The sequence below is a fragment of the Lissotriton vulgaris genome, chromosome 10, assembly GCF_964263255.1.
Source record: "Lissotriton vulgaris chromosome 10, aLisVul1.2, whole genome shotgun sequence".
NCBI lineage: Eukaryota > Metazoa > Chordata > Amphibia > Caudata > Salamandridae > Lissotriton > Lissotriton vulgaris.
Window position 1 is genome coordinate 1,114,755,670 of NC_141698.1, and position 14,477 is coordinate 1,114,770,146.

At 45.7% G+C, this 14,477-nt stretch overlaps 1 protein-coding gene and 1 long non-coding RNA gene across 2 annotated transcripts in view; both read left to right on the plus strand.

Moving 5' to 3' along the window:
* Positions 1–14,477, plus strand: part of LOC147689415 (vomeronasal type-2 receptor 26-like) — a 345,346-nt gene that overhangs the window by 178,758 nt on the left and 152,111 nt on the right. The gene's annotated exons all lie outside the window — the stretch shown is intronic.
* LOC147689416 (uncharacterized) lies at positions 6,846–8,645 on the plus strand. The gene is made up of 5 exons (XR_015300616.1): positions 6,846–6,888; positions 7,225–7,287; positions 7,460–7,533; positions 7,623–7,726; positions 8,304–8,645. It is a non-coding gene; the product is annotated as an uncharacterized LOC147689416 (long non-coding RNA).

Genomic DNA, 14,477 nt, shown 5'->3' on the forward strand with positions numbered 1-14,477 from the left:
GAAATATATTCAGACCAACACCAGGCCTGTGCACACGCCCAGTCCCGCAATGACAAGCGTACACACACCGGTCTGCTATGGCAGACTGATCCAAGTCTCAGAACATCGTGTCGGTGCCACTTCCTTACATGTGTAGGAAGGCACTCGCACTTTCACATTGTGTGTATGGTGAGAACATGCCCGGGGCCTAAGGCCACAAAAGAGCATTGGCAATACCTCAGGAGTACCCCGTGGGGTTCAAACTCTAAGAGAGAGGAAAACCTTCATGGCTGCTCCTCACTACCTGTACAGAGGACAGCCATCTGTCCCACTCTGCCTTCAGCCAGCCACCCTCACGCTCCTCAGGGCTTCCCTTGTGGGGGGGTGTACTCATTGTATTAGAAGGTCCCTCAGAATTGGTTGAGGTGTGAGCCTAGGCAGGGGCGATGGCAGGCCCAATACATGGTTGACAAGCTATCCAGTGAGTGGCACATTCAGTGCTAAGTTACACTAGTAGCTAGTGACGTACCTGCCACGGGTATGTGAGGTACATCTTTATGGGGTATGCATAGGTACGGCACCAAAACCAACCACATAAGTTCAAGTTCAAGTTTAGAATTTGTATAGCGCACTACTCACCCAGAGGGTCTCAAGGCGCTTGAGGGAGGGAGGTGCTTTACTTATCGAATATCCAAGTTTTAAGTTGTTTTCTGAAGGAGAGGTGGTTCTGTGTAAGGCGAAGGTGGGTGGGGAGAGAATTCCATGTTTTGGCCGCTAAGTAGGAGAAGGATCTTCCTCCCATGGTGGATCTATGGATGCGTGGAAATGCGGCGAGGGCTTGATTGGACAAACGTAGTTGGCGGTTGGGGGTGTAAAAGGACAGGCGTGTGTTGAGGCATTCAGGTCCAAGGCCAAAGAGAGCTTTGTGTGCTTGGGCGAGGAGACGGAACGTAATTCTCTTGTTGACGGGGAGCCAGTGGAGGTCTTTCAGGTGGCCGGAAATGTGAGCTTGGCGGGGGATGTCTAGTATGAGTCTGGCTGAGGCGTTTTGGATGCGTTGAAGTTTTTTCCGAAGTTTGGTTGTGGTTCCGGCGTAAAGGGTGTTTCTGCAGTCCAGTCGGCTTGTGACCAGTGCGTGGGTGACCGTCTTTCTTGTTTCGGTGGGGATCCAACGGAAGATTTTTTTGAGCATGCGTAGGATATTGAAGCCTGATGATGAAACGGCATTAACTTGTCTGGTCATTGAGAGGGAGGAGTCCAGGATGAAGCCCAGGTTACGTGCGTGGTCCGTAGGTATGGGTGCGGTTCCCAGGGCCGGTGGCCACCATGAGTTGTCCCAGGCGGAGGGGGATGAACCTAGTATGAGGACTTCCGTTTTGTCCGAGTTCAGTTTTAAACAGTTGTTCTTCATCCATTCGGCTACTTCTTTCATCCCTTCGTGTAGGTTGGTTTTGGCGTTGTTTGGGTCTTTGGTGAGGGAGAGGATCAGTTGGGTGTCGTCTGCATAGGAGATGATGTCGAGGTTGTGTTGGCGCGCGATGGATGCAAGGGGGCTCATGTATACGTTGAAGAGGGTGGGACTGAGTGATGATCCTTGTGGTACGCCACATATGACTTCGGTGGCCTCAGATTTAAAAGGGGGGAGGCAGACTCTCTGGGTTCTTCCGGCGAGGAACGAGATGATCCAGTCCAATGCTTTTCCTTGTATTCCGACGTTGCTGAGGCGTTGTATGAGGGTGCTATGACAGACAGTGTCGAAGGCTGCGGAGAGGTCAAGTAGGATAAGGGCGGCTGTTTCTCCATTGTCCAGTAGAGTTCGAATGTCGTCTGTTGCTGCGATGAGTGCGGTCTCTGTGCTGTGTTTGGCTCGGAAGCCGGACTGTGAAGGGTCAAGGGATTTGTTGGATTCGAGGAAGGCGGCGAGCTGACTGTTGACGGCTTTCTCAATGACTTTGGCTGGGAATGGGAGGAGCGAGATGGGGCAGTAGTTCTTAAGTTCAGTGGGGTCTGCTGTGGGTTTCTTCAGGAGGGCGCTGAGTTCGGCATGTTTCCAGCTTTCCGGGAAGGTAGCGGAGTTGAGGGAGCAGTTGATGACGTCTCGGAGATGGGGTGCGATAATGGAGTCTGCTTTGTTGAAAATGTGGTGGGGACATGGGCCGGTTGGTGCTCCTGAGTGGATGGAGTTCATCAGGCGGATGGTGTCTTCAGTGGGTATTGGGTTCCAGGTGCAAAGATTGTTGGAGGGTGGTTTTGGTTCGGAGGTGGGAGGGGTTGACTGGTCTTCAGGCTGGTTTTCAAAGCTGTTATGTATGTCAGCGATTTTGTTGTGGAAGAATGAGTCTAGGGAGTCGCAGAGGGCTTGGGAGGGAGTGATGTCGTTGGTGCCGGTGGTGGGGTTGGTAAATTCTTTGACGATGTTGAATAGTTCTTTGCTGTTGTGGGCGTTGTTGTCGAGTCGATCCTTGAATGCTGATTTCTTGGTGGAATGGATCAGTTGGTGGTGTTTGCGGGTGGCGTTCTTGAGGGTGGTCATGTTGTCAGTTGTTGGGTTTTTTCTCCAGGTTTTCTCGAGGGTGCCGCAGAGCTTCTTGGATTTCTTAAGGTCTTCGTTGAACCAGGGGGCTTTTTTGCTACCCTGCTTGATTTGATGGTTTTTCAAGGGTGCTAATTCGTCAGCGCTGTGGGTGATCCATTGTGAGAGGTTGATTGCTGCAAGGTTTGGGTTCGATGATTTTGGAGGAGGGTTTTGGTGTAGTGATGTGAAGAGTTGTTCGGGGGTGATTTTGTTCCAGTTTCTGCGGGGAATTGGTTGTGGGTGGTTGTGGGTTGTAGTCTTTTTGTGGTTGAAGTGAACGCAGCTGTGGTCCATCCAATGGAGAGCTGTGGTGTGATTGAAGGAGATGTGCTTGCTGGAGGTGAAGATTGGGTCGAGCGTGTGCCCGGCGTAGTGGGTGGGGGTGTCAACAAGTTGTTTGAGTCCAAGATTGGCGAGGTTGTCCAGAAGGGTGGTGGTGTTGTTGTCGTTATTCTTTTCCAGATGGAAGTTGAGGTCTCCCAGTAGAATGTAGACCCCGGACGGGAGGGCGTGTGGGCTGACGAAGTCAGTGATGTCTTCGCAGAATTGTGTGCGGGGTCCTGGTGGCCTGTAGATGAGGGTGCCTCTGAGTGTGGTATTGGGGTCGGTGTGGATCTGGAAATGAAGGTGTTCGGCGGCTGCGAGGTTATCGTCGGAACTGGTCGTGATGCGGATGGTGTTCTTATGAACTATGGCGATGCCTCCTCCTGTTTGGTTGAAGCGGTCCTTACGGATAATCTTGAAGTCGTCCGGGATGGCTATTGCGATGTCGGGTGCTGAAGAGGCGTTCATCCAGGTTTCTGTAAGAAAGGCGACGTCCGGCGATGTGGTGTCGAGTAGGTTCCAAAGTTCAATGGCGTGCCTGTGGACTGAGTGGATGTTGAGCAGGATGCACTTTAGGTGTCGGAGCTCTGTTTGGAGTTTGAGGATTTGGTGTGGGTTCTGATGCATTCGAACTTTCAGGAGTGGCAGGTGAATGTTCCATCGGTGTGCCCTGGGGTGGTTTGGTAGCAGGCTGGGAGGGTCGCGGCATCGTACGATAAGCGAGTGGATTGGATTTTGCGGGGGCCAGGGGGTCTGGTTCTAGGCGCGGTCCAGGCACGGACGGGCATAGACTGGCTTACCTTTGGCGCACCTTTGGCGCGCATAGGGCGCGACCGCTGTGCGAATGCATCTGTCATATGCGGATAGTGGAGGGGAGGGGCGAGGGAGGGGCAGCTGGGAGGCGGGAGCGTGGGGGAGAACCAGGCTGGGATCAAGGCACAACAACAATCAACAAGATGGCAGCAAGCCAAAAGTGAAACAGGGCGAGATTGGGGGCACAGCCTTATAAACGCTAATAACTGTCCAGAGGCACCGGCCCAATAATTAAATAAAATTAAATCAGGCAAAGCGAGCAGAGCACAAATGTAAAATGAATGCACAGCAGTCTAGAGGTAAAGCTCTATGAAAATGCAAAGCGAGCAGTGTACAGGCACAATAATGAGCAGTAAGCAGTGTGCAATTAATTAATTCAGTGGCAATGAGCAGTCTGGCAGAAGCGCTACGATACCACTGGTCTGGCAGGGAGCAGCGTGAAGGAGCGACATACACGCCACTTCCTGGTACGTGCAGGAAGGATGCGCAATCCTTCCATCTGTAGTACAGGGGGAAGGTGCCCAGAGTCCTAAGGTCAGGCAGAAAGATACAGCAAAAGCTATCAGGAAAAAGCAAAAAGCTTTGGGTTAATTTCCCCTCAGAAGGGCCATGTCCAACAGATAAAAAATCCATAAATTCCAGGACCATTGACATTTTCTTTCCCAAGAAAAAATCACCATCATCATCATCATCGTCATAATAACTTTATTTCGATCTCCAGGATCATAAAAGTGCAAGGTAAACTAAAAAAACATAAATTCAAAATCATAATGAATGTCATCAGAGATCAGAAACATTTATACATTGATCAAAAAAAGCTCTTTAACTGGGGGCTTGATACATGTTTAAAGAGACATTTCGAGCCACAGAGAGTGCAAGTGCTCATTAAATGCATCATAACATAAAGGAATGATCAAAATATTTGGTTGAGGGTATTGGTGCAGAGCATCGTTCTACATAGTGTTACACAACATCGAGTTACAATTAAGGATCAGAAGTGCCAACATTGACAATCCTGATACTGCCATAATGGCTTTCTATCCAATATATCACAAAAGAAGGGGCCACCTGAGTAGGATATGAGGCAGATCAGCAGGGGAAATGATCAGAATAAGCGAAGAAGAAGATAGATCTGCCCCGTTTTTAATCAATAATAGGCTCTTCAAGAGTCCAGTTTTTTTCAATATAAGCGGATCTTGAGATGCCCTGAGGAGAATTTGAAGAGACAAATCTTAACGATTGTGACAGAAGCGGCAGACGAAGGTATAATATGTACTAAAGAAGCAGAGTACCTTACCCCCACACACACAAGAATGCCAATTATTTACGGCCTTCCCAAAGTGCACAAAAGTCAAACGAACCCTCCAATGCGTCCAATTGTTTCTACCATTGGATCTGCTCAGAACCGCTGTCCAAATATATTGACAAGTTCTTGAAACCCCTAGTATGCAAATTGAAATCTTACATCAGGGACACGGGTTACTTTATTGGAAAAATGGAAAATTGTTTATTCGATCCAGACAAAGAACTTATGGTTACCATGGATGTGGAATCGTTATATTCTAATATTCCACAGGAAGGAGCTATTATGGTCCTAGAAGAACTGTTACTTAAAGAAGATGCCTTACCCAATGCCCAGCTCCTCATTGAATTTTCGAAAATTGTGATGAATGAAAACTATTTCGAATTCAACCAACAGTTCTACCACCAAGTAAAGGGGGTAAGCATGGGGGCCTCATGCGCTCCGAGTATAGCTTGTCTATACATGGGCCATTTTGAAGACAAAAACATCTACAACGAAATAGCCCCATTTTCTGAGAATATGAGAGCCTGGTCGCGCTTCATAGATGACATTTTTTTCGTCTCGAGTGGCGACCAGGGCTCTCTGGATGAATTTATCAAATGGATAAATCTAGCGGACGACCACATTAAATTCACCGCCAAGGCGAGTAACGTGCAAGTGGAGTTCCTGGATGTATGGGTAAGACACAATGGGGAGTGCCTATATCTGTCATTATATACTAAACCCACCGCAAAAAACACGCTCCTGGACTATGGAAGTTACCACCCTCGCTGCCAACGTGATTCCATCCCCTTTAGCCAGTTCTTGAGATTGAGAAGGAACTGCTCTCGGATGAGCGACTTCCTAGAACAATCTGACTTACTGAAAGTCAAACTCATGAAACGTGGGTACCCCCACCGTTTAATCAAGGAGTCCTTTAAGAGGGCCAGGTATTTCAACCGTGAAAGCATGTTCCAAACCCAAACAAAGGATGAATTAAACAGACTGGATTGCATCACCAATCACTCTACGGTGAATGACAAAATCCATCAAGCCATAAATTTGCAGTGGCACATCCTGAATGGCAATGAAGGAGAAGAAACTTTAACCAAACCCATCTTTGCTTTTCGGCGAAACAAGAACTTGAGAAACCATCTTGTACGAGGGGCAGTTAGGAGCCCAGTTGGACCTAAACAAACGGGCCTCTCGGGCCTCCCACCTGTAAAAGGTAACCACCAGTGTGGCAATTGTCACACATGTCCCAATGCCATTGTTGGCGAATCTCTTACCATTGGAAATCGCCAGATAAAACTTAACACCATGAGTAACTGCCGATCATCAAATATTATATATGTTATCATCTGCCCCTGTGGATTGCCATATGTGGGCGAAACCGGCCGTGAATGCAGATTCAGAGTTGGCGAGCACAAGGGAAATATTCGGAATGAAAGGCGGGGAGCTCCCCTCGTTGCCCACTGGCTGAATATGAAACATACTGAGCATGATGTAAAATGGTCCATCCTGGAAAAGATCCGTGAAATTCCAGGCAAAAATACTACCTCCATCAGGAAAAAGAGGGAGGTTTTCTGGATTTTTTTATTAGATGCGGCTAAAACTGGCCTAAACGAGGCATGCCCATTGGAAAATGCTATTTATTGACTACTTTCTGTACTCTGAGATGATGGTACCATGTAAATTAAAGGAAAACACGAAGTTGATTACTCCATCTCGTGTTTTGGTCAAAATCAGGAACCCAGTCCGGGTCTTTCCTTTTCCTTGAGCCAGTAGCTGCTGAGCACACCTGAAACGCATTAGGTGTTTGCAGTACTTTAAAAAGAGTGAAGCGGCGTGTTGAGCTGTCACCCACCGGCTGCCGGATGCGGAGTGAAGGGGAATCTCCACAAGGACCGTCCGTGTGAGTACGTTGCATGAAAATGCGCACCATCTAAGCTTTAGAAGCTTACTTGCATTTCGTACCTAGGGTGCTGTTTGTATCTTTATATTTTAAAGAAAAGCACCAGCCACAGAGCCTACGCCGGGTCTTTATATTTCTGTGAGCCCGGAAGACTTAAACAGTGCATGAAGCCGTCTGTCAACAATAGCGGATTCCGCGCTGTACATTTTGTTTAAAAACTTACTGCTGTAAAGTTTAAAGCCTTACTGCTGGAACACACGTTTATCGCGCTGCCTATTTTGAAAGCTTTAAACGATAGAGCTAATGCCGGGTTTGTTTGCACCCTCTATCCGGCAGATCCCGACGGTACTTATTGCTGAAAGCACCGCAAGACGAGATCCTTTATTTATTTGATTGCGGGTGCGTGCTGGGAGCTGATACTCGCCTGGACCCTAAACTCTGTGAAACAAAGAAAACTGCCACGCGCTAATTTGCAACGTGATTAAGTAGGTATCCCATGCTGTGAACCGCATGTGCCTCTAATTCCTATGGTGGAAAGAGGTGTTTTAAACCCTGTTTTCTCTTTTTCCAGGCCGATTCAGTCTCCGGCCCCGAACCTACTACCACGCTGCTTTATTTTGCATATTAGGACTCCTTTGTACCTAGGTAAGACGTGACACTTGTGAATCTGTGAGAGAAGTGTGAAATTAAATCTTAGTTAGGTTACTGAAATGCTACTGTTATCTATTGTTCAGGATTCCAGGAAGGTTCCGAAATCCTGTTTGTTATTTAAAGGTGGTGACCTGCCATCACTTCCCCTTGGGCGGACTGCCTAAGTGAATTCGGGCCTGAATACAAGGTAATGCCCTTCCAACACACGATCTTGATGGGGCTACTGAGCATTTTTAAATGGCTGTCTCTTAAAACTGCACTAGGAATCTGAATGTTTCTTAAAAATGCATTAGGAACCTGAATGTTTGGGTCCTCGAAAACAAGGGGTTAACCAATTATAATTACAATAGCGATTCTATTTTACCAAACAGATTTTGGGACAAGGCCACCTTGGCGTATGATATGAAATAAATAGTGAAATGCATATATATAAAAAATGGATAAATGCTTAGTGCACACAAGTACAGAAACAAAAGAGCCAGGATGTATGTGAGGGTCCACTGCAGGGGTCATGAATATACCTTTGACGCTAATGACTTGTTTTTTAATTTTTGCTTATTGTGTCACCCATTTTTTGAGCTCACCAAGACCCCCAACTTGTGATTAAATCACTGTGATAAATTACTATGGGATCAGTACATATGTATATAGGTCTACAGGAAAATCATTTGAGAAAAAATATGAGGATAGTAAATGATTATCTCTTTATATTGTTTATGGAATGGGGACGAAACACAATATTAAAATATGTGTTTTTTCTACAGAGTGCCTGGATATCAGAAGCATTTGTGATACTGTTACCTACTACCCCCTCTCCTTCCTTTTCTTTTGCCCTGACGAAGGTGCGGCCAGTTTACGGGCCTGGCACCGAAACGCGCGTCGGCGTTGAAACAACTTGCCCTGAACCTTTAATCACCGATCTCCGGCCTATGGCTGAGAGGACATGTTCAGGATGTTCTCAGAGCATTATTCCTTAATTCCTGTCTGAGTTGAATGAATGAATTATGTATGAGAATGTTTGTTAGTGATTGATGAATGTGTTTGAGTTTGAATGCAGGAAGACTGGTTGTTGATGGGGTGTTTTTTATCTTGTTATATTGAAATGTTTGAATAAATGAATATGCCTATATGCACTTTAAAACATGAAGTAAATAAAAAAAAATGATATATTTTTTTATAAATTTGAATGTGTTCTTGTCTGAATCTAATGTGGCACTGATACATTGGTGAGCGCTAAATGGGAGCCTATTATTGATTAAAAACGGGGCAGATCTATCTTCTTCTTCGCTTATTCTGATCATAATGACTTTCTAGAAAATGGGCTGGCTTGTGTCTAAGGGTTACTTTCCCCCAAGTTGTGAGATGTGCAAATTTGTGATAAAGTGCTAAATCAGATAGGACACACACTCTCACAATTCATTAATCACAAAATGGTTAAAAGACAAAAGAACATTAAACCCATGAGTGGGTTTACTCCCATCAACTTGACGCTTTCTTTTTTAGGGCACTTTGCTATTTCCTAAACTGCTACTGCTTGTACTATGCCGGATCCAAGCTGACATTAGAAATCTGGAAATTGAAGCAACCATCAGTCTACTTGTGTCAGTGCAGAGAATTCTATGTGCCTCGATGTATCGCGAGATCTACTAATATACTGTGCTCCCTCAAACTGCTTCCTAGCCCCAACACAGCCCTCCTTGTACTATGCTGCAAGAAAGCCTGCATTAGGGGCACAGTTGGTTTTTGTGCAGAAAGGTGTACCCTCCTGCACAAAACAATCTTGTAATGCAATTTCAACTTCCTATTTGCGATGGCGAATGCATCATGCATAGGAAGAGAAAGTAAAGAGGAGAGATTAGCCTATTTCCACTTATCACACCTCCCTGAGGAAGGTGTTGCATTTCTAACTGGAATAACTCTGGGAATGTGCCAAAATCCATAGGCAGATGATTGGGAGCACCTATACTCCAACCATGGACTGTCTTCCAGGTGCAGTGTAATGCAATGGAGCATGGGGGGCATTGCTGTTCTACATTTAGTTTACCAAGCCATGCATGGTGATTGGCCATTGAGTGTCTTAGTAAATACCCACTAACATTTTGTGTCGCAGCTCCATCAAAAAAGTGGTGCAACCACAACACAACGTTATAGTAAATCTGGGCCATAGTGAAGTCACTTCCACCACAGCAGCTACATGAGGTTTATGACAGCATCTACAGAGAGGACTCCAACTTCCTGAACAGCAGAATACAATAACATCCAGGGTGCCGAGGAGGCTGGCATTCACAGTCTGGCAGAAGCCACATTGATCCGCAGGATTGCCCATTTGAGTTAGAAGCATTTAATGCTGAAAGACAATGAATAGGACATTAGGTGCTGCATATACCTATCAGCAATGATATTAATTGGAATGCACATGCATTTGCTCATCACTCTAATCGTTGCCGGTGCTTAACGTTAGCACTGTCTAATGAGAATGGAGGGCTGTCATCATCTTTTTTGCTTGTAAACGTACATATCCCCCTTGGGAAGTCTCATGGTATCTTAGTTGATTCCATGCTTTCATTTGTTCATAGCATTATTATTCTAGAGCAATGCTCTTTGGGTAAATATTGTGAGGGACTTCAACTGCAAAGTTTAAAATCCTGCATGCATGACCTTTAGTTTCACCAAATTGAAGAGTTGTGGTGCATTTTGACAGTATTTTACCTGAAAAGGTTAGATCAGACCGGCAGAGTTTACTTTTACTGGAACGCCTGAATAACACACATTTTTTTTTTTTTTTTAAATGGCAGTTTTTTAAAAGACTTTTCATACACTTTTCACTCCCCTCGAGGGCAATCCCTAATCAATTATATGGTGGTATCCTAACAAATGTTTGCAGTGTGGACACACTTGCAGGTATTGGGGACTAATTTAAAGTGAACATATTATTCTTTCAGCGTCTATTGATTTAGCTTCCTGGAACTCTGGAAAAGACAGTGTACCCTACAACAAATCTAATGGGTGCACTTTCTGGTCATGTTACACCATAAGGAACCTGGGCCATAGTATTTACACAGAAAGCCTGGGCCCCTCTGGCTTTTCAATAATATGGCCCTGTCTCCTGGTTCGAAAAGAATTTCACCTTTTTTCAAACATTTGGTAGTGAAGATAGAAATAAAAGTGTCAAGTCACTTATCAAGATCCCTTGAGCTTTAAAAAAGATGAATTGTGAAATAAACTCACTAGTAAGGAAACAATGTAAATTATCCTTGATTCCGAAGCAGAGGGAAATCAAGCTGTGTGTATGAGACCTAGACTGAAGGTGTCTTAACGAAGGAAGGAGGAGGATTGGAAATGGATCAATCTGAGGGTAGCTACTACTTCATTTAATTCTCGTAAATATTTAAGCCGCAGTGGCCAGTTTGTGCTTAGTGTTGAAGCAGGTTCACTGGAACTATATAGCCCCCCTTTGTGGAAAAAGGGTCAGGCAGATCAGGTCGATTACCCCTTTTGAAGGTTTGCCCGGCACTAGCCGCCTCTCACCCAACTCACGGTTACCAAATAAAGAGGCAGGCGCTGGAGACTGGAAGGCAGGAAACAGGAGTTTATTCCGACGGAGCAGAACACATCAAATCAGACAACAGGGTATCTTCTCGAGGTGCTCTAACCGCATCTCTGAGGCCTGGCCTCTTATACACAGGTTTATGGCTTTATTACATTTATGACATCCATGGCATTGCTTTGAAGCATGGAAAAGGCATCTTTGGAATCCCCGGTTCAAGCACGTTCCCACACATATCTACAGTAGGAGGCCCCACCCCAATCTCAGCATGATGGCTATCGCGCAGCTGGACATTCCGCTGGGAACAGGAATGCGGGCGATCGGTCGGATCTGGGGGTGTGAAGGCATTGATTAATCCCCGCTCCTTTGATGTGAGGGGGGGTCCTACTGTAGGGGCAGTAAACTGCATCTGCTGGGCTAGGTGGTGGCCTGGGAACAGGTCGGACAATCGGGCAGGGAGGAAGAGGTTATCAAAGGAGCTTGTTCTATGAATGAGATGAAAGAGTGTGGGGGTTCAGCACGGGATGTGGCTCGGGGGAAGGGTCGCACTGGAGGTGCGTTTATGGCCCAAGCAAGAGAGACCGGGGGCTGTCAGGGCGCGGGGGATGCTTGCGAGGCCGGGGAGAGGAGAGAGACGCGCTGGCTATCGGCAGTGGGCAGAGAGGCCATGGCATACAAAATGGCTGCTGCTTACGCGCACGTATGAGTCGGAAAAGGGGACAAGATGGCGCCGATAGTGTTGATGCCGTAATCTAGATTTTAACACCTTCCTGTGAGGAGATTGAGGGATGTATTAAGGGTGCAAAAACTTCAGGTGCTATGGGCCCTGATGAACTCCTGATAGCACTCATTAAACAGGAAGCCTGCTATCTGTCCGGTGATATTCCATCTTCTTGTAAGGGAAGTATTGTGGTGCCCTTATATAAAAATGATTCAAACGTCTCTCCTGCCAGCTATAGACAAATCACCCTTCTGGATGCGACTGGCAAATTTTGTGCCAAAAGTAAAGTATGTCACCTTCAGGAATGGGCATTCGACAATAAGCTCATACCTGCTGAGCAGGCTGGCTTTCATAAGAATTGTGAAACCCTTGATAATATCACAGCCCTCCAAACCCTGATCAAAAAGTATCCCTTGGATAGGGGAAGGCCCATGTATTCTGCCTTTATTGATTTCTCCACAGTGTTCAACAGGGTTGACCGAGGGATGCTGTGGACAAAATTGTCTGTGGTAGGGATTCCTTATCAGATGGTTAATAATTGCCTTGAACTCTTCTACCTGGACTCAGGTCCTGATGGGAGGGAACCAGGGTTTGTCCCGTGAAGTGGTGATGCATAATAGTCTAAAAGCAGGGCTGCCTGCTTGCGCCTTTTATTTCCTCACTCTACACTCATGATTTATCTCGTATAGGTGGTCAGACAAAGGGAGATCCATCTAAATTATTTTTAATGAATGTTGATTGTCTTCTTTATGCTGACAATGGTATTTTTCTGGACTTAACCCCGATAGGCCTGCATAAATGCCTCTCTGTGTTGGAGAAATATCTGAAAGAACACGGTCTAAAAAGAAACATATCTCACAGTATGATTTTTAGAACTAGGGGGCGCAGAATCAGTAAAAACTTCAATTTGTCCCTGGGGAATGCCAAGTTGGAAGTGGTGCAGTTTTACCCTGCCATTGGCAACATTTTCTCAAGTAACTACTTAAACAAAGATCATTTAAGTTACTGAAAAAGTAAGGCATTCTCCAGGCTCCTGCTATGCACAAATTGTACAAAGGCACTTCTCACATGTCCTCTCGGTTTATAAGACAAAAATACTGCCATCACTGAGTTATCCCGGTGTGGTGATGGACCAGTGACACTGATCCTTCTTTGAGAAAGTAGAAGGGTGCAAATCATAGCAAATTTGTTTTCTGAATTCTTTGACTTCTCTTTTTTTTTTGTCCTCATTAATCACTATTGATTCCAGATGTGGCCACCTACAAGAACACAAAGGTCTGTCTCAGGTTAAAAACCAGGCAGGGTATAGATTGTAACAACACAAGGTTGAACACTACCCTCAGAAAAGATATGCCTTCAGGGACCATCTAATGTGGAATCAAGATAAGAAGGGGTAAGTGCCACCACCACCATGCCCGGCTGATGGGGATGATATAAACCAAAGACACCAAACAAAAGAGTCCAGGTATTCAGGTTCGGGGACCCCAACAGTGAATAATCATTGGACCGGGGGAAAAAAAAAAACCCCGGCCTTCAATTTACCCATACCAAACGATGCCAAAAGGCTCTCTTGGCCTGGTTACCAGATCTTTCTAGATCAATTCTTGAAACATGTAGAACCGAGATCTGCTAATCTAAAAATGCAGGTGGTGTGACATCTTTCCACTTTTTGTAGATCTCTCTCCGGGCAAGCAGAACAGCACAGAATAAAAGATTTTTTGCCTGTCCTTGAACCTCAGGCGAGAGCCCAAAGATAACCATAGCCAAATCAAAGGTAATTACAGTTCCAAGAGAATCAGAAAGAAAACGGCCAATATCTTCCCCAAAAAGTTTTAGAGAGGGGCACTCAAAGAACATATGGGCATCTGACGCCAACGGTGATCCACATTTTGGGCACATTACAGGGTTTCCGGGATTGAATTTTGAGAGCCTGAGTGGGGAGTAGTAGGCCCTACGCAACGTATATAGGTGGTTCCTACGTAACTAAGCCGGTTTTACAATTTCCCACAATATTTTAAATGAGATGGACCACAACTCGGTCACCTTATGACCCGGTAATGTATAACCCCAAAGTTGTTCTGGTAACAAAAAGTCGCCATCAAGTTCATCCAGCATCAAGTTGTACCACAAGGAGACTTCTTTCTTAGATGGTGGAGTGTCGGCCAGCTGTGAGACCAGATAACTATAGCCTCCAATAGGGAACCTATTTAGTAAAGATGGCCGTGCTAAGAAGGCTTGCGTCCAACCTAATATCTGAAGATATTTAAATCTTGAGAGGTTAGGACCCACTTTCTCTCTCAAGCACTCCGATGGGAGCAGGCTGATGTAACAAGATGATTTATATCCTTTGGGATATTTAAGCCCAAGTATCACATTGAAGACCCTGGCAAGATATTAGTATCGCCGATGTTATCATTCCAAATCAGGACCTCTGTTTTTGCAGCGTTCACCTCATAGCCCGCTATATCCCCAAACGCCTGAGCTATTAAAAGAGCTTCTGGGAGTGCGGATTGTGCATTAGATGTTAAAATAAGCACATCGTCCGCATAGAGTGCAACTTTACGCTCCCAGCCATGATATACGTCCCTCAAGCATTGTGCTAGGGGCTCGATGTATAAATCAAAAAGTAAAGGGGAAAGAGGACAGCCCTGCCTCGTCCCTCTAGAGATA